A 17,446-nucleotide genomic window follows, 5' to 3' on the forward strand; every position below is an offset into this window, starting at 1 on the left:
TCCCATGGCAAATGTAGCGACACCAAAAATAAATGGGATTTGATCAAACTAAAAAGTTTCTGCAGAGCTAAGGGTAACACAGACAAAGCATAGAACCTTAGGAATGGAAGACAAATTTTCATGTTATGAATCTGACAAAAGCTCGATAACTAGAATCTACAGAGAACTCAAATTAACCACCACAAAAAAAGCAAACAAACCCACTTGTATGTGGGCAAGAGACTTGAACAGAAAATTCTCTGAACTTGACAGATGAATGGCCAACAAACACATGAAGAAATGATCATCATCTTTAATCATCAGGGAAATGCAAATCAAAACCACTCAGTTAGGTGAGATATCACCTAACTCCAGTAAGATTAGCCTACATCACAAACTCTCAAACGTGTGATGCTGCTGTGGATGTGGAGAAAAGGGAATACTTTTACAGTGCTGGTGGGATGGCAAACTAATATAACCTCTATGGAGGTTCACGTTGATCTCACAATCCCATACTAAGCATCTGCAAAATCATTTCACCACAAAGACAGTCAAGCCAATTAATTCTGCTGATTATTAGGAGTGGACACACACCTGCCCTTGACCTTCCTGATGAGATTGCCTGCTGCAGCCACTTTACCAGCCCAGCCCTCCCAGCAGCCCCTTGGCAAGGGCTCAGTCTCCCCCATTCAGGGCGGGACTGTTCTTGCAGGAGCCACACTCAGCCCTGGCACCAGAAGCTGGGGCTTCCAGCTCAAGGCTTTCCTGGGCATGCTCCCCAGTTCCCCTGATCCCTGCAGGAGCCAAGAAGGACACATCCTCCTCCTCTCTTTTCCTTCCTTCACCACCCTGGGCCTCACTCAGTAGTCTAGCTGTGGCTCTGAAATCACTCTATGTTCAGAGATTATTCTGGAGCAGTGGTTAAGGGGAAGAAGCTATTGATAATCGACCTCATGGATTAATTTTCAGAAACAAGAAAACAAATGCCAATGCCTGGATAAAGAAAGTCCTGAGCTTGTATTGAATGGCCAGTTGGCAATGTGATTTAAGGCCTGGGAAATCACTCCAACACTTTCTTCTGCCTAGAAGAATAAATCACCTGTTGTTTCCACTGGTTCTGTGCTGAGGAAGGCTACAGCCACCCTACAACTATTTTCTGGAACTTGTAAATATTTGGCATGCATTTCTTATTATTTTTTATTTATTTTATTTTATTTTACTTGTTTTATTTTATTTTATTTTATTTTTTGAGACAGAGCCTCAAGCTATAGCCCTGGGTAGAGTACCATGGCATCATAGCTCACAGCAACCTCCGACTCCTGGGCTCAAGCAATTCTCCTGCCTCTGCCTCCCAGGTAGCTGGGACCACAGGCGCCTGCCACAATGATCGGCTATTTTTTGGTTGCAATGGTCATTGTTATTTGGCGGGCCTGGGCTGGATTTGAACCTGCCAGCTCAGGTATATGTGGCTGGTGCCTTAGCCACTTGAGCCACAGGTGCCAAGCCATCTCTTTATTTTTGAATGAAGATTTAACTGACAGATGGCCAGAGAACAAAAACCAAAACTAACCCCAAAACTGTAAGTGTTTAAGGGTGTGGAGAAGCCCAGGGGTCTACAAAGGAACTCTGAGGAATCCTGGAAGTTCCAGATGTGTAGAATGGCCCAGCCCTATTGTCCCCTCTAGAGATTTTGCTGCTGAGAGCTCCTGCAGCAGAGGATCTTGGGTGCATTTCCCCAGTTACTGGGTATAAATAAGAACCATCGTTTAGAAGAAGGGGCAAAATGCATGTTCCCATGTCCTCAGCATTCAGAATTCAAGATGTGTGGTAGCCTTCAGGGGATGATTCTCAGCATATATCTGATTTCTCTCGAGGTTCCCTATATGTTCCCAGGGGTCCAGCAACCAGGATGGTGGCTCTGGAGGCTGCCAACTCTGCCCAGAATCTACAGTTTTGAAAGCACCTCATAGGTATCTGTGCCTACAGCCAGAGTCAAAGGCTGGACTGTACCAGCTCTCCTTTCAGCTCCTCCAGGATCTGAGTCTCTTTGACCCTGCCAGGGACCCCTGTGCCTTTCTTAGAGCTCCTCCTCCCTTTCCTGGGCAGAGTATCCCACTCAGGGTTCACAAAATCTCCCCGGAATCAGAGGAGGCAGTTCATATCCAACACTCTGACTTGACTTTTTCTTATGTGCCAACCTCTTCAGGGGATTTTAAAAGGGTTTCTTGTGCCAGGGAAAATAAATTGACAAAGGAATCAGAGTCATTGATTGTCTCCATTTGTAATCACATACGATTCACAAAGTAGTGCAGTTATCTGTATCTGCAGCATCAAAGAAGCAGTGCCAGATAGGGCCAAAGGGTCAGCGTGTTACCCACTTCTCCTGTTCCCTTGGGTCACCTTCGCTACTGTGGCTCTGGGCCTGGGAGCTGTATTGAGTGTCCTTGCCAAGGTAGACTGTGCTACTCTGGGAGGCTTTGTGGCTTCAGCCCCTTACTATGGCAGATGGTTGAGTACAGCTGACAGTGGCCAGGGACGTGAGTGACAAGAACCCTGTCTTTTCAGCCCATGCTGCACTCTGTAGGTGCACCACAAGACAACAGGGGACCTTTCAGAAACCAAAAACCAGGAACAACTATGACACCTGCACACCAGTCACCAAGCTATTAAGATAATATCTACTGAACTAAGACAAAAACTTAGACGTGAACAATCCCAAGATACCCACTCAGAGGCCCATGAAACCAAAAGCACCTGCCAGTTGTCTTTTTGCACAGATCCGGCTGGCCTGGTCCCAGTATGATCCAGGCCACCAACTGAGTATGAGCGAATGTTTACTTCAAATGGGCTCATAATCTTTAATAAACCATTTCTGGTAACTTCAGAAATTTCTTAAACCTTAGAAAAGACTCAGGTCATTTCTCCCACAAAAAACTCCCCTTAAAAAACACCCATGCTATGTTTTGGCACAGTAACTGAGATAATGCCGGAAAGGCTATGTTAACCACTGTGATAAAAATGTGTCAAATGGTTTATGTAGTGAGTGTATGATGCCCCATAATCATATCATTGTATACAGTTATGATTTAATAAAAAAAAAAACACCCATGCTAGTCTCAAAGGATCATCTCTTTAAGTCCCATTAAAGGAGTTTCCCTGTAAACGTTCCTCAGAAATATATTTAAAATCATTCTCATAAAATGTAATGTAAGAAAAGACAAGCTTAATTATCATAGGCTTCATTATTGGAAAAAAAATAATTGTACTGTTTCCAAATTAAAATAAAATTGGAAAGATACAAAATCAACCTATATCATCATGTATAAACCAGTCACAAATCTTCAATCAACTGTAAAAACTATTTTAAATCTACATGAATAATTTTATTAAATGATTTGAAATCATATTTTGTGCTACCTTCATTTATTAACCACTTCTCCAATAGCAATGCAGTTATGGGGGATATTTGCAATACAGAAATGTTCCCAAATAATGCTGTTGATGATAACAAGGGCGCCCTCTCCAGGGGTAAAAGAGGAAGTCTATGACTTTCTGGTAAGTGGTGCAGAAAATGGACTTGGAGAGTGAAAGCCACATGATTTACATACCTACAAATTTGCCATGGAGTCCTAATAAGCATGCCTAAGACTTTATGCACAAGGGTTTGCATTCATATTATGCATAGTTAGAAGCAAGGAAATAATTTTCTAGAAGCAGGCAAAATAGCCTATGTGAAAAGACTCTAAGTGTCAAGAAATTTCTCAAATCATTTGGAGTTTAAAAGCAAGGGGACATTTCTGTGAACCCTCACTATTGAAGATCCCTTTCATAGAGAGAAGTTCAGAGTATTTTCATATCTGTAGCTCTAAACATGCCTCCTTGTTGAAGAATAACCAGATCAAAAAGTCTACAAATATCTCATCTTTCTTTGTGTCCTCCAGGAGTCACAGGAATTGGAGTGGAGATTCACTAATTGCCTCTGAACATGAAGCAGAAACAGAAATCTCATGCAGAGAACACTGTAACTAAGGTTCTTTGAGTGTTCCCCAATTCCCTCTCTGAGCTTTCTGCTCACTGCCTTGCTGCGGGGCAACAGAAACCTACTTTAGATCACTAAGGCTCTAGGCTCATTGCACCTTGAACACTTGAGTCAACAAACTCAAGGGCAAATCCATTTGTCTCTTTAGACAGAAGAAATGGAGAGGAGCTGTGCTAACCCTAGTAAGCATCTCTATCCCAAAGTTTAAATGGCATATCCACATCCCTAGAGATGAGAGAAAACAATTCCAAGATTAGTAGTCATCCTCCTATAGATAGATACCGGAATCAAAGTCAAAAAATATAAAGCCAGATAGAGAAACGGAGCTTTGGAGTGTTGTCTGTGCCTCCCAGCCACCTTCAGTTGCAGAAGTCTCTCATGGAAAAGGGGGTTGAGGAAAAGGGGGGAAGGTGGGCCGTGGAGACTAGCCTGACACCCAATGACCTTCTCAATCAGCTGGGTCTCATTCTCCTTTTAGACTCCAGACATGTCTGGAGGGACCATCTCTGAGGTGCCCTACCCTGTCTACTTGGTCCTCATGTCTAAATGCCAAAAGCCACCCACCGTAAATGCCCATATGACCACTTTACATCGTAATCTTCATTGTGTTTCACATATAATACATATTTTCAGAAATACTTCTGTGGGACTACAGGTGTGTGCCATCACACCTAGTTCTATGTTTGTAGCACTTTTGAAGATACTCAGGGCATTACTCCTTGGCCAGGATGCTAGGACTTTTATGACTAGTTAGAGAAAAAACAAAAAAAATATGATCTGCTATCTCTGCCAGGCCCTGCCTATTCTCTATGGCAGTTGTTCCCACACTTTGAAAGTCCCTTTGCCTGTGTAAATGTACCCAACAGTCATTTTCAGATTTAATTTAAATTTTGTTTCCATGAGTTGTGATAAAATCAAGATCAAATCATTAGATATGTTTTTTCTCCTCTAGAATTTCTTCATTTGGTTTGGATTAGGGTCCATAGACATTTGTCTTATCATCATGTACACAAATAAAAGAGTAAGCGAAATGGACAGGATGGAGGTTTTACAAGTGTGATTATAGTTTGAGTACCTTTCTCAGAAAATTAACTTTTGCATTGAAACAGTGATAGCAAAAATGGTGTGACTGGAACACAAAATGAGATATCTTTGCTCTAGATTTAATGTTATTGCTATTAGGCACACTACATTTAAAATCTGTTGCCATAACTGCTAGCATTGTGGTATATTTTGGTTTTAATGTGTAAATTTGCAATAAAATTGGGCTTCAATACTTTGGTGATAACATTTTCCTATTACCACATGTAGAAGGAAGAAAAGTAAGTACACGAAAAAGTAAGTATCCTATACAAAACTGGACTTTGGGGGTTAGTTGTCATTTATAACTAGTTGAAACCAATGAACAGTAATACCTATGGTCTTGTTCACTTTAAGGTGTAACTGTCCTGATTTAGAATTCTATTGTGATGCTGGTTTGTGTTCTGTGACTCAGATGGAATTCTGAGAGTCAGACTACCAGTCTTCATTTTCCCCTATACTTTTGAACCTTCCTCTTGTGTGATTTCTCCCTGTTATCTCTCTGCTATTCCCCTTCTCACCCTTTCTTATTCCACTCCTTGCCAAAACTATAATTGAGAGAGTTTATAAAGTACCATTTTATGATTTTGTTTAATCTACAGCATAAGCTGTAATGATGATCACGGAAGTAGGCTCTGCCTCTCCGGAAAAGACTGAGATAAAAGCAGAGACCTCTGCTAAGGGCAGGAAGAAGACCCAGATGATGAAGTGTACTGTGGTCCTCTTAACTGGTTTCAAATACCTCTGTGAGGTAGAGGTGAGACAGAGCTGAGTGGAGAGCTGTAGTGATGTGTGGTCATGGCATGGCACAGTGAATGTGTTTCACCAGGTTTCTGTAATCTACTTTTCATTCATTTGTATTAAAAGAATAGAAAAAAGTCATTTCCGTTACAAAAAAATTTACCTGTCCCTTAAAACAAGCAGGGTCAATGTCCTCCAGTCCTGTGTACTCGGTGTTTGTTCTGAATGGTAATGAAATATTCTGATTATTACCTCTGGCTGTAAGATGTTTCTCCTGAGGAGACCTTATGGTAGTAGGTTGGTATTTCTGAATAATGAAGGGTAACTCCAAATGTTTTACCTTGAGATAGATAATAGCTAAAATCTAGCTTATTTATGTAGTTTCATTTAATGAGAAAACACCCATGATTTACAAAGGATAATTCCTTTGACAGAAGCCTGACAAAAACCAATGACAGAAGCCAGTGTCATTTTTGAAGCCTTCAGTACCTTATCATTTTATGTCAATCAGAAGAATTTAGTGCTTTTTACAACTAATTACTTAATTTACATGACATATACTAATAGCTAATGTTTACAGAAGAACTGTGTGAAATGCTTTGATTATGTCACTTAATATATATGAGACTCTGTGTAAGGTGGGCATCATTAGTATTGCCAGTGTTACCGTGAGGAATATGGGGTAGAGGTATGAAACAACGTGGCCCACAGCTAGTTTGTTGTTGAATCAATATTGTAGCCATGGTAATTTGATTCTAGAGCTCAGGGACCTGAGCACAGAATGATACTGTTTCTTCTGCCCCACATGGGACTGATCTTCCTGGTTAAAAGCTGCTCTAGTTGATTTCCTATTAACATTTTTCCTAACTTCCGACATTCTTGTTAAAAATGATGAAAGAGTTCAGCTTGGTAATAACATCTTAAGTGTATCAAGTAGAACAGTAGTTTATTATGTATTCAGATGATTTGTGGTTCTTGTGCTCACCTTGATATTTCAATTGTGTTGAAAGAGAGGGAGAAGCGAAAGGGGATTGAAAATCTATGTCTTAATTCTTGTTGCCATAACAAAATGCCTTAGCCTGGGTCATTCATAAACACCAGGAATTAATTGCTTTCAGTTCTGGAGATTGGAAAGTCCAAGACTAAGGTGCCAGGAAATTTGGTATTTGATGAGGAGCTACTTCCAAGATGGCTGCTGCTTCTTGCATTTTCACCAAGTTCTAGGAGCAAGTGCTGTGTCTTCCCTTGATGGAAGGGACAAGGCTGCTCCTATACAGGGAAAAGAATAGAAAAGAATGATTTTCTGAACTTGGGTCAAGGGACCCCATATCCCTTGTTTTTCCTACCTACCCTAAAAGTGAGGGAATCTAGATTTTTGAGCATTTAACTTGATCCTAAGTGACCTTGAATCATTGATTCAATCTCTCTGGGCCTATTTCTTTATCTATAGATTATAGGACTATTCAGATGATCCAAAAGGCCTATTAATTTATAAATTTCTTTTGATCAGTGAACCACAGGAGTGACCATTGTCCTTTATTTTTTAAATCTAGTTTTGTTCTATCTTTTCTTAAAAGTCATGAATTATTTAAAAAACTATAAAAACACAGAAACAGTAGAAGGGACAGTTGATATCCACCATAAACATTTAATCAGACATTACTATCTTGTTGTGTGTTTTCGATCTTTAACCAAATAAAACATTACGGACATTGCTTCATCTCATTGTCATCTTTTCCTTCTTGCTTTGTATATCATTTTATGATATGTAAATCTTAATTTGTTTTAACAGCTGTGGAGTATTCCTTTATATGACTGAACCATTGATTCCCCTTCTTTATGTACAATAATGGCCCTTCAGTGAACATTGTAGGATGAGTTTCCTCATCTACTGTGCAAGAGTTTCTTTAGGGTAGACAGACAGTGGTGAAATTATTGATGAAGTTTCACTTCACTTTTCACAGATACTGCCAAAGTGAATGTGCCAATAACTTACATTGTAACCAGCAGTCATTTAAGTTTGATTTTACCACATTATCATTAACATATCTTATTATCAAACTGATTACTTTTGATCAATCATATATATGGGAAATCACATTAGTATTTTAATTTGTCTTTACTTGATCACTGCCAACTTTCACTAGGTTATGCTGCAGTAGCAACCAGCGTTATCTAGGGAATTGCTATTAAGTATTTCTAAACGGGGCACACAACAGGGTACTGAGTGTTCATGTTTTCTGATTAAATGTTGTATATCACGAGAATTACAAAAATGTCAGTTACATGCTAACTGATCTAGTTGGCCACTGTTATAACCTAAAAACTGACTTTTCACACACACACAAAAAAAAATTATTTATATGGTGGTGTGGTTATTTCTTATTCTCAAAGATAATGGGCGAGTATGATGTAGTGAGACAGATTCTACCAGCCAGTCGGTTTTGCTACTTTTTGGTGAAACCTGAATCAGTTCATTAGTAGGAATAATAAAGTATTTTGTAGATGTTCTAAATCACAGATAAAGGATGAAGAGTGGATTAGCTCTTCATGTAATCATCATTACTAGCACATTCCCTACTAATTAACATTTTTATGTTTGCTTTAAAATAACTAAAAGAACATAAAAGCAAATCTCAGAAACAGTTTGCTGTTAATATCTACATATTTTGTAAAAAGGTATACTTTGTTCTGTTAAAACCTTTGTTGACTTTTCTACAGTGAATCTTTCCTTGATTTAATAAAAGTGTTAGTTTTGGAAGTAGAAAAAAATAAAGAAAATTCTGTCTACAAATGTGGTAAAAAGTGAAACATCAAACTAAAATGTTGGTGGAATACATGATGTTAGGATATATTGAATAATGGGGATGATTGATTTTCCTGGGGACTATCCAGTCATATGTCATGAGCCACCTGAAGGAATAGAGGGAAGCAGTCTCAGCAGATTTTGTACCATTGTTAACATTAGTAAACGAACTGCTCGCATAGTGCCTTGTTAGTCCTTTTTGTTATGGGGACTAGTATCAATAAAGCAGAGGGCATTTTATTATGATTTCACTTTAGATTTTCTGCTTTTTTATGAGTGGGAGGTATAAGGGCTAAAGTGAAAAGCATTATGAATCATTTTCATATTGTCATAAAATTGGGAAATATGTTAGGTTAATTTACACTGTATCGTAGATCTGCCAGTATGTTCTGTAGTTACAGTACTCATGAAATCTTTAGTGCTTGAAAAGTAAAAAATGCTGCTTTTTTTCTTCAGAAAAATTCAGTGGGACAAGCATTATTGGACAACGTATGTGACCATCTGGATGTGCTAGAAAGGGACTATTTTGGGCTCATGTTTTACGAAAATGTTGAGGAGAAGGTAACTGACTTTGACTCTATCTTTACTTTTAAGAACTTTTTAAAACAAGTTTTTATCAGTATAACATTTATCTTTAAAATAACTTATGTGTTATCAAGACTTCACCTTAGAAATCTGGTAAATATTGAAAAACTATCTTGTGTAGAGAAAATGATCTATACGTTTTGGGAGTTTTTTTGTATGTGTGTGTTTTACACTTGTAAGCAGACAGAATGTAATTGTCATCGATTGAAAATTGGTGTTCTGACATAAAAACAACACAGAGTTTTAAAAATGGCATTAAACGTTTGGTTTTCAATGTCTCAGTCTGCCTTTTTGTTGCTAAGGATGGATAAATCAGCTCACACTGTGTAGGCACCTGCATGGTGGGTATTAAGGGTGCCTGACACATGGGATGGAGACACATTGGAGGGATTCTATGTGAGGATACCCAAGGCTCATGGTGACAGTAAAAGGGATTACTGTTTGAGACCTAACACTCAAATCACAGAAAGAAGAATAGAAGGGTGAGTACAGAAACCTGAGTGTGCATTTTATTTGCCTACATGACATCATTGTTTGTATTTCCATGTCCCACTAATAAAATACAGGGTAGGAAGGATGGCATTATAGAACAGGACATTTTCTGAACTTGCTTACTTTTCTAATCTTGATGTTTAGTTTGTGTTAATTTCATGTTTAGACTAGAGGCAATTAAATTGCCTGCCGGCCTGCTGAAGAGTGTGTGAGTACCCTTACTAGGTCTGTGTGTACAATGTTCTTCTCAGAAGAAACAACATAAATGACTAAACTGGACATTTTTGAGGCTATAAATTATAAGTTGATCTTAATAGTGTTTCCAAGCATGTGCTTCTTTGTTGGCCTTCAAAGGCATAAAAGAGAATGTGGTGAGAATGGTTGTTGTTATCTAACTTTTTGAACTTACCAGTTGGTAGTTTCCTATGAGCATTTAATCTTTGCAAAATAGGGACAAAATTCAGTATGTTGTCGAATGTATAGACTGATGTGTTCTTTTAGTAGAAATAGACTATGCTATATTAAGAAATCCAGAATTTCTGGAACACTAGTTTTGCATAAGAGTGATATTTACATAATGAGATTTATTATATTTTATTTTGATAACTCCTAATATATGTGTCTAATTTATATTCTACTCATAATCTCAGCCTACTGTAGAGGGGATTTGGTAATTTTTCTGCCTGTGGTCTACAAATGTAGTACAAATGTTATGTGTGTGTTATTCTTTCCTGCTATGACTCTGTGAACTCTTTGAGGATACAAATTTTGCTTTATTTATTTTTGTTGCCTCACCATATCTAGACATTAACTAATGCTTGTTACCTATAAACCATCTCAGACCCTGTCCATTGTCATCACAAGAAAATAAGAGGTATCAAAAGGATGTGGAGAAATTTAAACCCTTGTGCGCTGTGTGTGGGAACGTGAAATGGTACAGCTGTTAATAAAAAACAGTATGGACATGTCATAAATATGAAAAGTAGAGGTATCATATGGCACAGCAATCCCGCTTCTGGGTATAGATCAAAAATAGCTGAAAGTGAGACCTTGAAGAGGTATTTGGACACTCATGCTTATTGTAGCATTATTCATAATAGCTGAGAGGTGGACCTACGTAGCTACATGTCCATTAGTGGATAAAAAAAAGTGGGGTACATACGTATAAGGGAATGTTATTCAGTCATAAAAAAGGAAATTTTGTCATATGTTATAGCATGAATAAATGTAGAAAATGTTAAGTGACATAAACACTGTATGATTCTACTAGATGAGGCATCTGAAGAATCAAACTCATGGAAACAGAGAATAGAATTGTGGTTGCCTAGGGCCGTGAGAAAGGAAAACGGGGAATTGTTCAAGTGGTTTCAGTTTTGCAAAATGAAAAAGTTTTAGAGATCTGCTGTACAATAATGAGAATATAGTTAACATAACTGTGCCTTAACAATGTTTAAAATGGAAGGTTTTATACTATGTGGTTTTTTACACAATAAAAAAAAAAACCCCTCCCTATGGGCAAAATGGCAAAGGATCCAATAGAGAACCATGAACACAAAGACCCTGGCCTCCTAGATGTCTCTGCTTATATTCTAGTTGAGGAGACAGAGGAAAGAACTAATTACTCAGTGACTACATTTTGATTCCTGCTCTACAGGAAAAATTATGGACACTAAACAGAAATACTGTTCTGTTTTTTTTTTTGAGACAGTGTCCCATTTTGTCACCCTCGGCAGAGTGCCCAGCTGACAACAACCTCAAACTCTCAGGCTTAGGCAATTTTCTTGCCTCTGCCTCCCAAGTAGCTGGGACTACAGGTCTCTGCCACAATGCCTGGCTATTTTTTTGTTGTTGCAGTTGTCATTGTTTATCTGGCCTGGGCTCGTTTGAACTCACCCACTGGTCTTGGTGTTTGTGGCCTGCGCTATAACCACCATGTTACGGGTGCCGGGGTGCCGGGACTCCATCTAGGAAGACCGTTCTTAAGAGGGAATGTTGTTTGAGCAGAGACCTATGGTGTGAGTGGACCTTGGCTGGGTAACAGAACATAGGAAAGTACAGACATGGGACCCTGAGTTTAGGGCAGCTATCTGCTTGAAAATTCTATAGAAGCCTGTAGGGTAGGGCTGGGCATTAGCAGGGGTCAGATCATGTCGGGGTATCTAGGCTATTCACTGAGACTTGGGTAATTTCTTTTATCCTACCAAATGGTAAGTCATTGATAGGATGAAGCAAGTATGTGAGATGAGCACTTTTGCCTTTCAAGAGGTCACTTTGTAGCTGGGCCTTGTGGCAGATCCCTGTAGTTTAGACACTTGGGAGCCTGAGGCAGGAGGTTAACTTGAACCTAGAAGTGTGAGGTTGCTGTGAGATGGTTAATAACACAGTACTCTAGCCTGGGGCAACAGAGTGAGACACTGTGTCTAAATAAATAAATAAATAAATAAATAAAACACTTGTGCTAACACTAAGAATGGGATGAAAGGGGACTTGAATAAGGGTGATTACTGAAAGCACAAACATGGCTTTAAGGTTGTGGCAATGGAAATAGAAAAGTGAATAAGAGAGTCTTTGCAATTAGACAGAATCAATCTAATGATTGACCGGTATGAGCAAAGGATGGCAGATACCAAGAATAAGTAAGGCCTGGTTTGGGAAGTTGGAGGAGTTTATTTAGGAGAAGGAAGACTTGATGGGCCGTGGAAGGGGATAGAATGAATATAGTTTCCAACAGTTTGAACTTTGGCTCAGATAACCTCTGGAAAGAATAAGTAAACAAATGAATTTTATTTTGGATGTGTCTTAAAAGATAGCATCTAGCATGAAAAATGCTCTTTCTGTAATCCATCTCAAATGTACCTAGTGCATGAGATGCTTTTTTTTCTGGATGAAAATACCGTACTTGTTGGGTTGAGGCCTATAACTAGGCATAATTATTTATAATTTATTTTTTTTAAGAACCAGATGTGGCATTTACTACAAAGACATTAGTACTAGAGTAGAAATGCCTGTTACCAGCTGATCATTCTGGGATTGGCACTGTGTGGCCGGCACAGTTCTCCGCACCTTTTACATGTTGTCTCAGGGAGTTTTCAGAAGAGGCTTCCAAGGTAATGATTATTAGCCACAATGTGAAAACGTGAGGCATAGAGAAGTTAAATATTTAATCCAAGGTGCCTAGGGCAAAACATGTTATAGATAAGTTTGAAACTCAGGCAAAACTAGGTAGAAAAAAGTAGATTTTAAGCAAAATGCAAAATTGTGAACTTCCTGTTCATTAAGAATAGGCACACTGTTTCGTAGCTATCATAACTGGGAATATAGCAGTGTACCATCTTTTCTCGGAGGAATTTTCCATGTCATCAAATTCTGAAAGTCCTCTTGCAAGACTTTCTGTATAGGGTGTTGAAGGACGGTGCTGGCAGAGTTTCTATTATGAGTTTGACTGTTGATCACTCTATTATGACATTAATACATGTGTGACTTGAGCTAACTTACAGATGGTGATAGTGTGCCGGTCTGTGCCAGTGCTATTCAAAAGGGACTTCCTTTTTCATATCAGAATCACGGGAGAGACAGAATTAGGAATTAATTAATTAGGAATCTTATTTATCTCTCATCCTACCTCCATTCTTCCTAAATACGCACCAAATACACTAATACATATGAATGATTATGTTTACTGGGCATGCCACTATTGTCCCCTTCCCAGTTAAAAAAAATACTAGCTCATTGTTTAATTTGCATAATTTGTGTAATTTATTGAAAGATGTTATAGCAGGAGATGTAATAGGACTGGAGATTTATTGAAAGATGTTGTAAGATGTTACCAGGTGGACTATGAGATGTCATATTGCTCAGGTATGTTGGAACAGAAAATGGATTAACCATTTGGTGAGGCTAAAATTATCAAGTGTATAACCTCCTTATAATCTAACTCTATTCATTATGAGAGCCTAATATACTCTGTCCTAAATACCTGCCTGACATTTATTAGGGAGTAGAGAGGAGACACTTTTTGAAGTTTTACTGCCTGGCATGAATATTTTGTGTTACATAAAGGCAGATCTATCAATTTGGGAATGAGATGAACAGTTTAGTGTTGACATAGCTACTGAAAATTAGGGGCAATATTCTGGATGTGAGCAGGGAAGGGACATTCTGCACAAGAGAAGCAGCGGCTCCAGCATGGAAGGTCCTGATACACATGAGGCATTTTAAGCTGTCTATTGGGGATGCCGGAGGTGGCAGTGTCATCATCTCCACATAGAAAAGACCCAGGAGGCACAGGCATATGGGAAAGAGGAGCTGGGGACCAGTTTTAAAGCCGTGTTTTCTCAGCAAGTGCTCTCTTTCAGCTGGAATCCCAGGTTAGTTTGGGGGCTCTGTGGGGAGTGCTGATGGAGATGCTGGGAAAGCAGCTGGAAAGATAGGCAGAGACCATTTTTGGAATATATTGTATCTCATGTTAAGGAATCCAGATTTTAAGAAGAAAGATTTTTGGTCAGATTTACATTTCAGAAAGAACTTGTTCCTGGAGTTGAAAGCGATTACACAGGGACCTGAGACCAGAGACAGGGAGGTCAGGAGACGATTGTGACCATCTAGCCCCGAGGTGATGAATACCAGGGAGGTGGTATTAGGGGTGAAGAGGAAGACACAGAGACACTGTGTGGGGAATGTGCCTGGCAGGCTGTATGACCCATCACCTCTGGGGTGTGATGTTGAGTATGGAAGGTAAGTTCAAATGTCAAAGTTGGACGCTGGGGAGTTTGTGGAGACTTTACATAGGTCTTTGGAGGAAAAGTAGCAGTTTGGGTAGAGTTAATCACTGGAGAGTAAATTTAATTGTCATTTTGCCGAATTGGACGTGTTTGTAGGTTGTTGGCTAGATAATGCTTGGGGATCAAGGAGTAGGTGAAGCCATAGAAAATTAATGGTGTAGAATTTCAGCACATGTGTGAACTATTATTTTAAGAGCCTGGCCATGAAAAGAACAGAAGAGAAGGCGACATTAGACGATGTACCCCAGTACTTCCAATAGACGTTTTCATTTTGGTGGGAATTTGGAATACCTGCCCTGTCCAGTAGCTGTTGGTGCAACTTGACAGCAAATGAATAACATCTACTCAGTCCATTTGTGTTGAACTGAGGGACCTGGGGAGGCCATCACCCCTCTCTATGTCCCTCACAGGCTTTTATTGAAGTCTCAGGCATGAGAAAATAGAGCACAGAGCAAAGCTTAGACAGAGGGTAAGGGTGAAAACACAAGGCATTTATCTTTAACTGCATGATGGAACTTTTAACACATTTTGTTTCCTGCACTTCTGTCTTGCCTTTTTCTCATCACTGCTAAATATGACTTAGGGCTGAGACACTAGTTCTGTGTAGTGAGTATCCTTTTTAGTATGCAGGGCCAGCAGTGATGCTTGGGTTTCCCCCTGATCACTCTGTCGTAGTGCCTTCCACTTTTATCTCCATTTCCCACCCCATGTTTTGCTTTTTAGAAAACATTGAAATTTCTTACAGGGAAATATAAGAGGAGGATTTTAATCATGTTGTTTTTAAAATAACCCAAGTTAGTATAGCATGTGACCCCATCTGTCTGTTCATGTCAGAAAGTTCTTGGGACATGGATTAGTTTCTGTTTCTAGAGTATTATTTGTAAGGTGTATCCACAAGGAGCCACAGAGGGCTGTTGATCACTTGAAATATGGCTGGCATGACTGGTGAGTGGTGGCTATCATACTGGACAATGCAGAGAGTTGACTAACGGTTGGGGGGGTTGGAGGATTTGCTTTATTGTAAATAGCTTTGGCTTTCCTGTGAGAAAGACCAAGAAACATAGATGGCTGATGACAGAGGAAAGTGATGATGAGAAAATGTTCTAAATTCATGAAAATGATTAGCCTGGAGTGAAGAGAGTGACCTCATCCAGAGTCTGCAAGAAACAGGATAAGAGGTGGTGTAGTGGTTAAAAAATTTGAGTTGTACAAAGTGCAGTATAAAATCTCTATGAAACAAGTGGCAAAGCCATCTGTTTACGAGTGAGTAGGGTTGCAGTGTGACCAGGAGAGACAGCCACCCAAGAGCTAGCACAGGGGTTGCTATTGACTGAGATTGGAGATCATAAAATTGTGACGACAATAGAATATATTCGTGCGTTTTTCTCTAACTGCCTTCATCAAACTGGGTATAATAGTGGAGAAATGGAGTATTGGATATGTTCTCTCTTGGCTGTGTTTATGGTAGTTACAGTTAGAGGAAAAAGCAATGAGAAAATTGGAGATGTTGATGAGATGTAATCAAGATGATTAGTCAGAGGATCTTAGGAAGGAAAGTAATTGAATCTGAAATAGTAGATTGGCTTTGAAAAAATATCTTAGGGAAGGGGTAGAATTGCAAAGATGTTGAAGATTAGGCACAGTTGTAATATGTTTAGAAAACTTAGATGAGAGGAAATGACTGTTTCTGAGAAGTGTGATGACATGACCTGGCCTGTGGCCATGAAGGCTATGGCTGAAGTCAAGGAGAGGTTAAGGTCATTAAGTCAGATGATATTAACATAAGGACAAATTTGGGTGGGGTTTAGCATAGCATTCTTGGTCATAAATATGCTAATGCTAAATAATAATTTATAATTCCTAATACATCATAGTTCCTCTTAGAAAAATGTCAGATGAAAATACACAAACATTAGGCACATACTTTCTGTCTAGGCTTTAACTGAAAACTTCCGGGGAATAAAAACTGAGATGTCCTTTCTGAGAAAATCAGGTTTCAGGAAATCATTGTTCAAATATATTTGGAAGTGAATTAAATTATTCATATATAATCTAATTTGATTTTTTAACTTTTGTTCCATAAAATTTTAAAAAGGTCTTCCTGTTTGTTGTGGACACAATCCAATCCTAAAGTAACGTAGGCAAAGAATGCTTTTTCTTCCTGGATAGATTTGTGTAACATTCTGTTTTATTTCCCACAGAGATGTATTACTATTCTACTAGCTTGATTTAATCAGAGTTACTTTGTTTCAAACCCTTGCAGTTTCAACAATAGTGATTGATCTTGGATTTCCCATCCTCCAAGACTGTGAGAAAATAAATTGCTGTCATCAAAGTCAAAAAAAAAAAAAATTTAGGACGCAGGGATAGGTATAGGGATCACTGCCCTGGAAATTTGAAATGGACAAGAGAGATTAGGTTTGATACTGAAGACAATACGGTAGGGTGGGGATTTGTAGTTGTGAATCAGTGTGGGGGGCAGCTGGGTCTTGCTGTTCATTTTTAGAGCTGCTTATTATTATGGGGAGCAGTATTTGGATGGGGAGCAGTATGTGGAATCAGTTCCCTGCTAGGGCTTTCTGTAGGGTGCTGACTTGACAACTCAGTGTAGGCTGATAAGCCAATAAGACTTGAAAACTGTCTGTGTACATTTTGCTTTGGGAAAAAGCAATCATTTCTATGTCAAAAGAAATTTTGGGCTGTCCTACTCAAAAGGTAGTCCCAGGAGCAGCAGTGTTAGCACAATGTAAAAACTTGTTAGATAAACTCCAGGCTGCATTTTTTACTAGATGTTCAGTTGATTCATTCATATGCACTTGAAAGTTAGGGAAATATTGATGAAGGGGATAAAATAGGTATGAGAGAGTTTGAAATGTTACAAAAGTCAAGAGAGTTATGGGGTCCTAATAAGCCCATGTGGTTTGTGTTCCCACAAGTGTTCAA

At 39.0% G+C, this 17,446-nt stretch overlaps 1 long non-coding RNA gene across 1 annotated transcript; it reads left to right on the forward strand.

Moving 5' to 3' along the window:
* Positions 1–5,745: 5,745 nt before the first annotated feature.
* Positions 5,746–9,660, forward strand: LOC128579616 (uncharacterized). Its single transcript, XR_008378221.1, has 3 exons — positions 5,746–5,855; positions 9,102–9,206; positions 9,533–9,660. It is a non-coding gene; the product is annotated as an uncharacterized LOC128579616 (long non-coding RNA).
* The last annotated feature ends 7,786 nt before the right edge of the window (positions 9,661–17,446 follow it).

Source organism: Nycticebus coucang, unplaced genomic scaffold, assembly GCF_027406575.1.
Source record: "Nycticebus coucang isolate mNycCou1 unplaced genomic scaffold, mNycCou1.pri scaffold_85, whole genome shotgun sequence".
Classification (NCBI taxonomy): Eukaryota; Metazoa; Chordata; class Mammalia; order Primates; family Lorisidae; genus Nycticebus; species Nycticebus coucang.